Consider the following 8,343-nt stretch of genomic DNA (forward strand, 5'->3'; position numbering starts at 1 on the left):
AAATTATTATTGACACCATGATTTGCAAAATTTTCTATTTTATTTTTTAAGTGGGTTTTCTATTGCCATTTATTTTATTATGTAGCTTGTGTCTTGTCTTCAAGATCACTAATAGGTCTTTGATATTCCGAGTTCCATTGCTGTGACTTTCTGCATTTTTTTTTCTTGTTTTCAGGTTTTGGTCCACACCTGGTGGTGCTGAGGGCTTAGTCCTGGCTCTGTGCCCTCCCAACTGAATTCTCTTTAGCTAATCTCAATTAAATTTTAAAATTTATTATTTTTTAATAAAATATTTATTTTTAATTAGTGAATCAACGTGAGGGTACAGTTACAGATTTAAAATTTATTATTTTTGTTTTGTTTTTGTGCACACCAGGCTGTGCTCAGAGCACAAGAGTAATCTTGGCTCTGTGCTCAGAGATCACTCCTGGCAGTGCTTGGAGGATCTTATATTGTGCTGGGGATAGAACTGGGTTGGCTGTGTTCAAGGAAAGCACCTTAACCTCTGTACTATCCTTCTATCCCCTCAAAAAACATTTTTTAAGCAAGTAGGTTAATTCTTTGGACAGGAATAATACAGACTTTACACCATGTAATGCACCAGAAACAAAAGAGTTCTGCAAGATTAAAGCCTGTCCATGACTGAAACCAATGCTTACCTGATCTGACCTGCCGCCTTTCCAGGCTCACAGTCCAAGTTTATACCCTTCAGTTGTCCATGCCACCTCCCACCACAGGGCCTTGTGCTTGAAATGCTGCCAACCTTGGGATGGGGCAACCCAGTGCCCCATCCTCCTCATCCCCTACCTGCCAGCACTCCCATTTTTCTCCACAGTATCACAAGGGTGCTCAGTGTTGTGAAATCCAATACTGCCTGACCACTGCACTTCTAGCTAAGGGATCCCTGCTTACCCCTGGACCCAGCCAGAACAGGTCCACTCACACTAAGCCCTCCTGCTCACACCACACTCCCGCTCACACCACACCCCCCTTCCATTCCTCTACTGTACTTTATATCTTTTTCAATTCTATTTCCATGAATCATTTAATATTTGGCATTGGTTTTTCTTTGAGCCGATTGAATTTCTCTCCCAGAGGTTCATTCATTCCTTCACTGATGTGAAAGACTTCACTCGGGGGTCCTCCTCAAATGATGCCAAGGTTTGATGGGCTTGAGGAACGTCTGAACCCTGATGCCTTGGAAGCTAATTTCTTTGGATTGTTTCTGGGTTCTCGTCGTTGATAATGTGGAGAGCTGCCAGGGTCCTACCAGGCGATGCCCACTCAGGATCCAGGGGAGCCAGATGGGGGAGGAAGTTGGATGATTGAGCAACACAAAGAACAGGTGATGGCCAGTGGGTCCCAAGATTAAAAGACAAACATCACGGGAGGGCTGAGTCTGCAATATGGGTTTTCAGAAGGTTTACAAAGGTTGAGAGGTTGATGAGCAACAGATGTTGACTGTGAGGTTCCTGGTGTGTGTGTGGGGGGCGGTGCTAAGCTGGGAGGGATCCAGCCTGGCTAGCCCAGAGATAAAGCTGGACACTTCGTCTGGGGAGGGGGGACAGGCACCCAGTGGCATTCACCTAGAGGCCAGCTGAGCTGGGCAGGAGCTGAGCCCAGAGACGTCACCAGCCTTCCTCTTCCAGGTTTCTTAGGTTCTGAAGCTCCTGTGACATAAGGCTGCTCTCTCAGTTCTCTTCCTTTGCCTGGAGACCAACTTAGCCTGGATGGACAAAATCATCCTGGGTTCAAGATCTAGCGATAAGGCTAGAAATGAATTCCAGTGGTTGAATGTAGTGGAGGAGAGAGAAAGGGTGCTATTCCCAAGGGTTCCACTGAGTTACAGTCACTGAACTGACTTCTTGGGACTATAAGAAAAATAAACTCTTTGAAGTACTACTATTTCTTTTTTTTTTTTCTCTTTGGGCTACCTCTGAAACCTATTTCTAACTAAGCAAAAAACCCTGCTTGTCAAAAGTTTCACTGAAATGCTACACATTTCATTTCACTTTTTTTTTTGGGCTTTTTGGGTCACACCCAGTGATGCTCAGGGGTTACTCCTGCTCTGCACTGAGGAATTACTCCTGGCGGTGCTCAGGGGACCATATGAGATGCTGGGAATCGAACCCGGGTCGGCCACATGCCAGGCAAACGCCCTACCCACTGTGCTATTGCTCCAGCCCCTCATTTCACTTTTTATTATTTGAGTCCTCATCTTTACTGGGTACTGTTCTTTGTGATATTATTAATGATAATTTCATGGCAACACCACACTCACTACCTGCAAAGTGCTCGTTTCCTTCCACCACTGTCCCCAAGGACCCCCCCACTCCAAATCCTACCCCCCCAAATCCCAGTTTTGTTTCACTTTTTATTTTTATTATTTATTTATTTATGCTTTTGGGGTCACACCTGGCGATGCACAGTGGTTACTCCTGGCTCTGCACTCAGGAATTACTCCTGGCAGTACTCAGGGAACTATATGGGATTCTGGGAATCAAACCCAGATCGATGCATGCACGGCAAATGCCCTACCCACTGTGCTATTGCTCCAGCCCCTTGTTTCACTTTTTTAAAGAAGTCGGAGTGTGCATAAATGTGTGCGTGCATGCAGTGCTGAGGTGGTTCTGACTTCCAGTGTCGACATCCTGGACAGCACAGCAGCCCTTTCTTCTTACTCTTCATCTTATTTGCTGTAGGAAGTTGAACTGAAAGATAGTGAGAAGTGGGTGTGGGTCAGAAAGAGCACAAACAGCACTCTGGCACTAACAAACACTCTAGAATAATCAATGGCTCCCATCAGGACCAGGAGACAGCTCAGAGTCGGGGAGCACATGGCTGATATGTGGGGAAGAATTAGCTGGAACCTGCACTGGATGTTCTCACCCCAGCATCCCCAGAGTTGGTCCTGGTGGCTGTACTCCCAGGAGCACTGTGTCGCAGAGTTGAAGAGCACTGGAGTGGCCTCTGGTCCTCAGCTCCTCTGGGGGTAGCCTCCCTATGGAAAATAGTTCTGTCCTAGGAAAATGGCTATCAGCTGGGACCCTGGCATGAGATAAGTCTTTCAGAATAGATAAGGGTTAAAACACGCAGTGTTTCATGAACTTGGTGTTTTGTGTAATGGGATGAAAACTGAAAATGTTTTTTAGCAAGGTTCCTGCAGATATGATTCATATTTTGTTTGTCTGTTTTTTGTTTCAGATTGAGGGCCACACCCAGCTGTGCTCAGGGCTTACTCCTGGATCTGTGCTCAAAGACCACTCCTGGCGGGGTTCAGGGGACCATATGGGATGCCAGGGATTGAACCTGGGTTGGCTGAGTTCAATGCCCTACCTGCTTTACTATCGCTCTAAACCCCTCAGTTCATGTTCTAGAAGGATCATTAAGACTGCCAAATAGGGACTGGATTAGAAAGTGTAAGGAGAGAAAACTGAGGTGCTAATAAGGAGAGGGCAAAGGTATAGAGAGAGTTTAGAGTAAGAACGGCATTGGCTCAAAGGAGCTGGAACAAGCTGAACTTGCCAAGTAAATCTGCAGAGCTAGGTGGCGGTGGAGAGAGGGGAGCAAACTTTCTGATGACTGAGATGGAGAGCAGGGGAAAGAGTGTGGACAACGGATGCCCAGGGGACAGACTGGGAGCAGTCATTCTGCTTTGCTCATGTAGAGTTTATGAGTTTATGAGTTACACAATTAGTCTGTGAGTTACACAATTAGTCATTTGATGGGTTGCTTGAGAGCTCAGAAGATTAAAATTGAATGACCTATCTCTAAGAAACCAAGCTGTGCCATTCATAAATGTCCACAATCAGCCTCCCAGGACCCCAAATTGCACTTACCATCGTTGCACAACAATAGTTGGTGCTTGGGGATGAATTGAACTTTGAGAATGTGAAAAGTTGAGAGCGCTGAGAGGATCAATGTGCTGTTTTAGTAAAGGAAGATTGGGAAATTCTCCTTGAATTCAATTCAAGTGTAATTTTCCAGTTGTGGTATATGTGCACAGTGGAATACTATGAAGCTGTAAGAAAAGATGAAATCATGCAGTTGGCTACAAAGTGGGTGGAACTGGAGAGCACCATGTTAAGTAAAATAAGTCAGAGAGAGGACAAAAGCCAGATTATCTCACTCATCTATAGCATATAGAGAAAACAAACCAAAGGAATTTGATGCAGGAGTGGTGACTGTGGGTCTCTGTTGGTCCACAATTTCCTAAACCCTCCAAATAAAATCTGTTTTTACTTCACTGCTTCTTTACTCCTGAAGTTCTTTACTGTCAGACAGGACAGAAATACCTGAAACCCTGGGTAAGTCCTCGGACTGCAAAGAGCGGTCCTTTCCTTTCTCGCCAAGAGTAGCTCCTCACTCCAGCAACTAAATGTCTCCTCGAGAAATTGGGTGGCGGGGACCAACTCCCGTGCTGAGAGGACCAAACAACATCAGGTAGTCTGACGGCCACCTTGGTGTGCTAGCGGGACTCTGGACAGAGCTGCACAGGGGTTCATCACAGAGCTAATCAGTCCTAGATTTCCCAGCCAGTTTCGGGCGGCAGAGGTGGATTAGGAGAAATTTGACCTTCTGTCTTCTCTCTGCCTCACATAAGCCATTTGTGGGGGCCAGTCAACTTCATGTATCAGAAGGAATTAACAGAAAGTCAACCGTGCAGGATGGGACAGTCAAAGATGGAACTTCTCACAGTGATGTAGGCAGGCAGATGGGGAGGCTCCCTTCCAAGGCAATGGCAGTAAATTTCCTGGGAAGTAATAGTCCTGAAGAAAACAGGAACTATGGCTTGAAAGGACCCTCATCTGGCACCAGCAACAGACCCAGAGAAGCTCCAGCAGAAAAAAAAGGTCACTCCCAACCCCTTGGCAACCTCCAACCGACTTTTACCTAGGTAGAAGCCCTACATAGGGGCAGGTTGGAAAAACCCTAAAAGAGCCACCTTGAACAAAGAAAGGGCATGCATATGCTGCCCGAGACCATGTACTGCTTGTGTCCATGTGACTGAGCACATGTGGTGCCCGTGTCTCCCCTCTTGAGATGTGGACTTTCATGCTTTCATGCCTAATGCTGGGATGTGTGTAGGGGCGCTCTCCACCCTTGGAAAAGCCCAGGTTCTCTCTTGAGTGCGTTACTCTCCCACTTTCCCCCCCCTTCAAAAACATCCAAATAAACTCTTTTACTTCACTGCCCGTCTATTTGTGACATTCTTTTCTGCAAGGTGAGATAAGAACCCAGTAACCCTGGGTCCCAGCAGAGGCAGGTGGCTTCACATAAGCCACCAGTGGGTCCCACCGACATCAACATCAGCTGGCAAAGGGAAAGTAAGTCCTATTTTCTTCAGGACTCTTACTTCCCTCTTTCAAACTGACACTACTAAACAACAAACTCATAGCCTTGGTACAAAATTCAGATTATCAAACAGTGGGGCGGGGGGAGAAGAAGGATTGAATAGCAGACCAAAAGAAGCATAAGGACAGTAGTGGGGGGTCATGGGCACCATGATGGAGGAGAGGAGGCTGTGCAGTAGCTTTGTATGCAATATCATACACTTTAACTCTATCATTACCATACTGCCTACACCATAAACTTTTTTTAAAAAAAATCTTACCGTTTTGAAAAGAGCAGAAGCTGTCATTAATGAAATATTTGGAAGGTGTCAGGTCAGTGCATTTGTTAAGAACCTATTGACTTTAGAGTTCAGGGCCTTAGGGCTTTCTTGAGTGAACTTCCTATGAGAGGTTCTGTTATCTACTGTTTCCTTAATGGAATGCGGGGACCTGTTATCTCCTTGTCCACCTAGTGTACTGTAGGCTAAGCCAGTTTCATTTTCCTTACTCATGCCTCTTGTTCCAGACTCTGAGTGCCACGCACCCAGTGCTTTGGGGAACATCTGCATTAAATTCCTTCACTGCACCGTGTGCTGGGAGTTTGAAACTCATAACCCTCTCTCTGTTAGAGAAGCAGCTGTGTGAGCAAACACATACCAACCTGCCGATAACGGCTGTGCTCACGCTGGACCTAAATGTTTTCAGAGAAGAGAAAGTTGCTGACTATGGATCTGCTTTAACCTGAGTCAGGACATTGTATGTCAAAAACTCAACTCTGAGTGACTTTATAACTCACGATGCTTTAATAAAATAAACTATTTGGTAAAAAAAAAAAAAAGAGTTGGAGTAGGTCCACTCAATCCCACCCTTTCCTAAAGCACCTACCCACCTTTAGCCAGCCCCATCCCACACCCCTTCCACGTAGGTCAGAATTAATCTCTTGCCCTCTGTAGCTCAGCGCAGAGGTTCTTAGCCCTTCTGAGATTACCAAGAAGACAAGTGATGAAGACCAAGAAGGAAGAGATGTTATTGGTGAGATGGTGAGAGCCTAGAAAAATGCAGGCTGTCACCTTCTAGAAGAATCTTAAAGAAAACAAAATGGGTCAATAAGGGCTGAGGAGATAGTACAGTAAGTCAAGCTCTTGCCTCACATGCAGCTGACCCAGCTTTGATCTCCAGCACCGAATATGGGTCGCCTGAGCTCTGCCACGAGTGATCCCTGAGCAGAGACCCCAGGAGAAGGACCTGAGTACAGTCAGGTGTAGTTCTAACACAACGAACAAACCCCAAACAAAAATAGCAAGATAAACCTAAAAGTAAAAGTTTAAAATTAGATATGAAGTAATTAGAGGCAGCATAGAATAATATATAGAGAAAATAGAACAAATGAAAATAAGTACTGCAAGGTCATATTAATGAAAGAAATCAGAAAGGAGGTAAAGGTAGCATGATAACCTTTCCATACCTACATTTGCAAACCATAATGCCCAAAAGGGAAAAGGAGGAGGGAGAGGGAGAGGGAGAGGGAGAGGGAGAGGGAGAGGGAGAGGGAGAGGGAGAGGGAGAGGGAGAGGGAGAGGGAGATTGTCATGGAGGCAGGCTGGGTTCGAGGAATGTGGCAGGAGGAAAGCTGGAGATACTGGTTGTTGGTGGGACATGTACATTAAAGGGGACAGATGGTGGAACATTGTATGACTGAAACCCAATCATGAACAAAACTTTGTAACTGTGTATCTCACAGCAATCCAATAAAATAATTAATAAAATTAATGTTACTGAAAATAAACAAATTTCATTTTAGAGCATAAAACTAAAAATTGAAGATTAAAATATTAAAATTGCTGAAAAATCATTATATACACTGTAGAACTTAAAATTGATGGAAAATTAAGATAAAGCTAGTTAATATGCTTATCACCATCAAATGTAACTGCTCCAAATTTCTCATAAGTAACACTTAGGTTGCCTGAGGTGCCAGAACTGGGAACAGGGAGAAGCAGGACCCAGCAGGAAGGGGCTATCCTGGGGGCCGTGTCGTGGGGGACTGAGTTGGCTGGGGTTTGATGCCAGTGGGGGCTCTAGGTGACTTGGAGTGAGGAGGAGAGAAGGAAACGCATCACTTTCTCTCTATTCGCCTCTGCCACCCTGAGAGCGTTGGTGGGGATCTTGGGCTGGGAGGCGTCAGCCGTGAGCCTGGCTCCTTGCAGGAAGGGAGAGTCAGTGCTAGGCCTTCCCCAGGCCTCTCGGGTTCGTTACCTTTGTCTCTCAGAAAAGAACCTCAGAAGGAGACAGCAGTAAAGTACAACAGGTTTTATTTGGAAGTTTTGCAGTGGGGCAGAGAGACACACATTAACGCACTCAAGAGAGGACACGGGCTTCTCCAGAGTGGAGAGAGGGAGCCCAAATACACATTGGAGCACCACAACCTGAAATCATACAGTTCAAGAGGGGAGATGCAGGTGATATGTGCATGCAGACACCATGTGCACGGGCTGGTAACACACATGTGCAAGCTTTCTTCCAAGTTGGCTTATATAGGGGTTTCCCAAGCTGCCCCATGGGGGCGGGGGGAGTTCTACCTAGATAAGACTCTGTTGCTAGGGTGGTAGCTAAGGGGAGAGCTGGGAGCAGTTTATGGTATTTTTGACATAGCTTTTCTGCTCTTTGCTCCTGCTGCATGCAATTTCTGGATAGGGAGGTGGAGGAGGACCCATTCTTCTCTGGGCCTGTGGTGGCACCAGGTGAAGGTCTTATCAGGCCTTAGCTCTCCTGTCTTAGGTCCTGGCAGCCTTATGGCTGGTTGGTTTTATTACTTCCCAAGAACTCCTGCCACTGGGGGTGGAGAGATAGAGTAGAGGAGGGTCTTTCCCTATCCGCCTGCCTGCCTGCATCAGTTTCATAGCTTGCGTGGAGAACCGCGGTCACTGCAGAGTCAAGGTAATAGCAACTGTGCTCAGCTTTGGAAATGGAACTGGGAAGGAGGGGGCTAGGGGTTGGCGAGACACCTGGT

This window comes from Sorex araneus, chromosome 1 (assembly GCF_027595985.1).
Source record: "Sorex araneus isolate mSorAra2 chromosome 1, mSorAra2.pri, whole genome shotgun sequence".
In the NCBI taxonomy this organism is placed as follows: domain Eukaryota; kingdom Metazoa; phylum Chordata; class Mammalia; order Eulipotyphla; family Soricidae; genus Sorex; species Sorex araneus.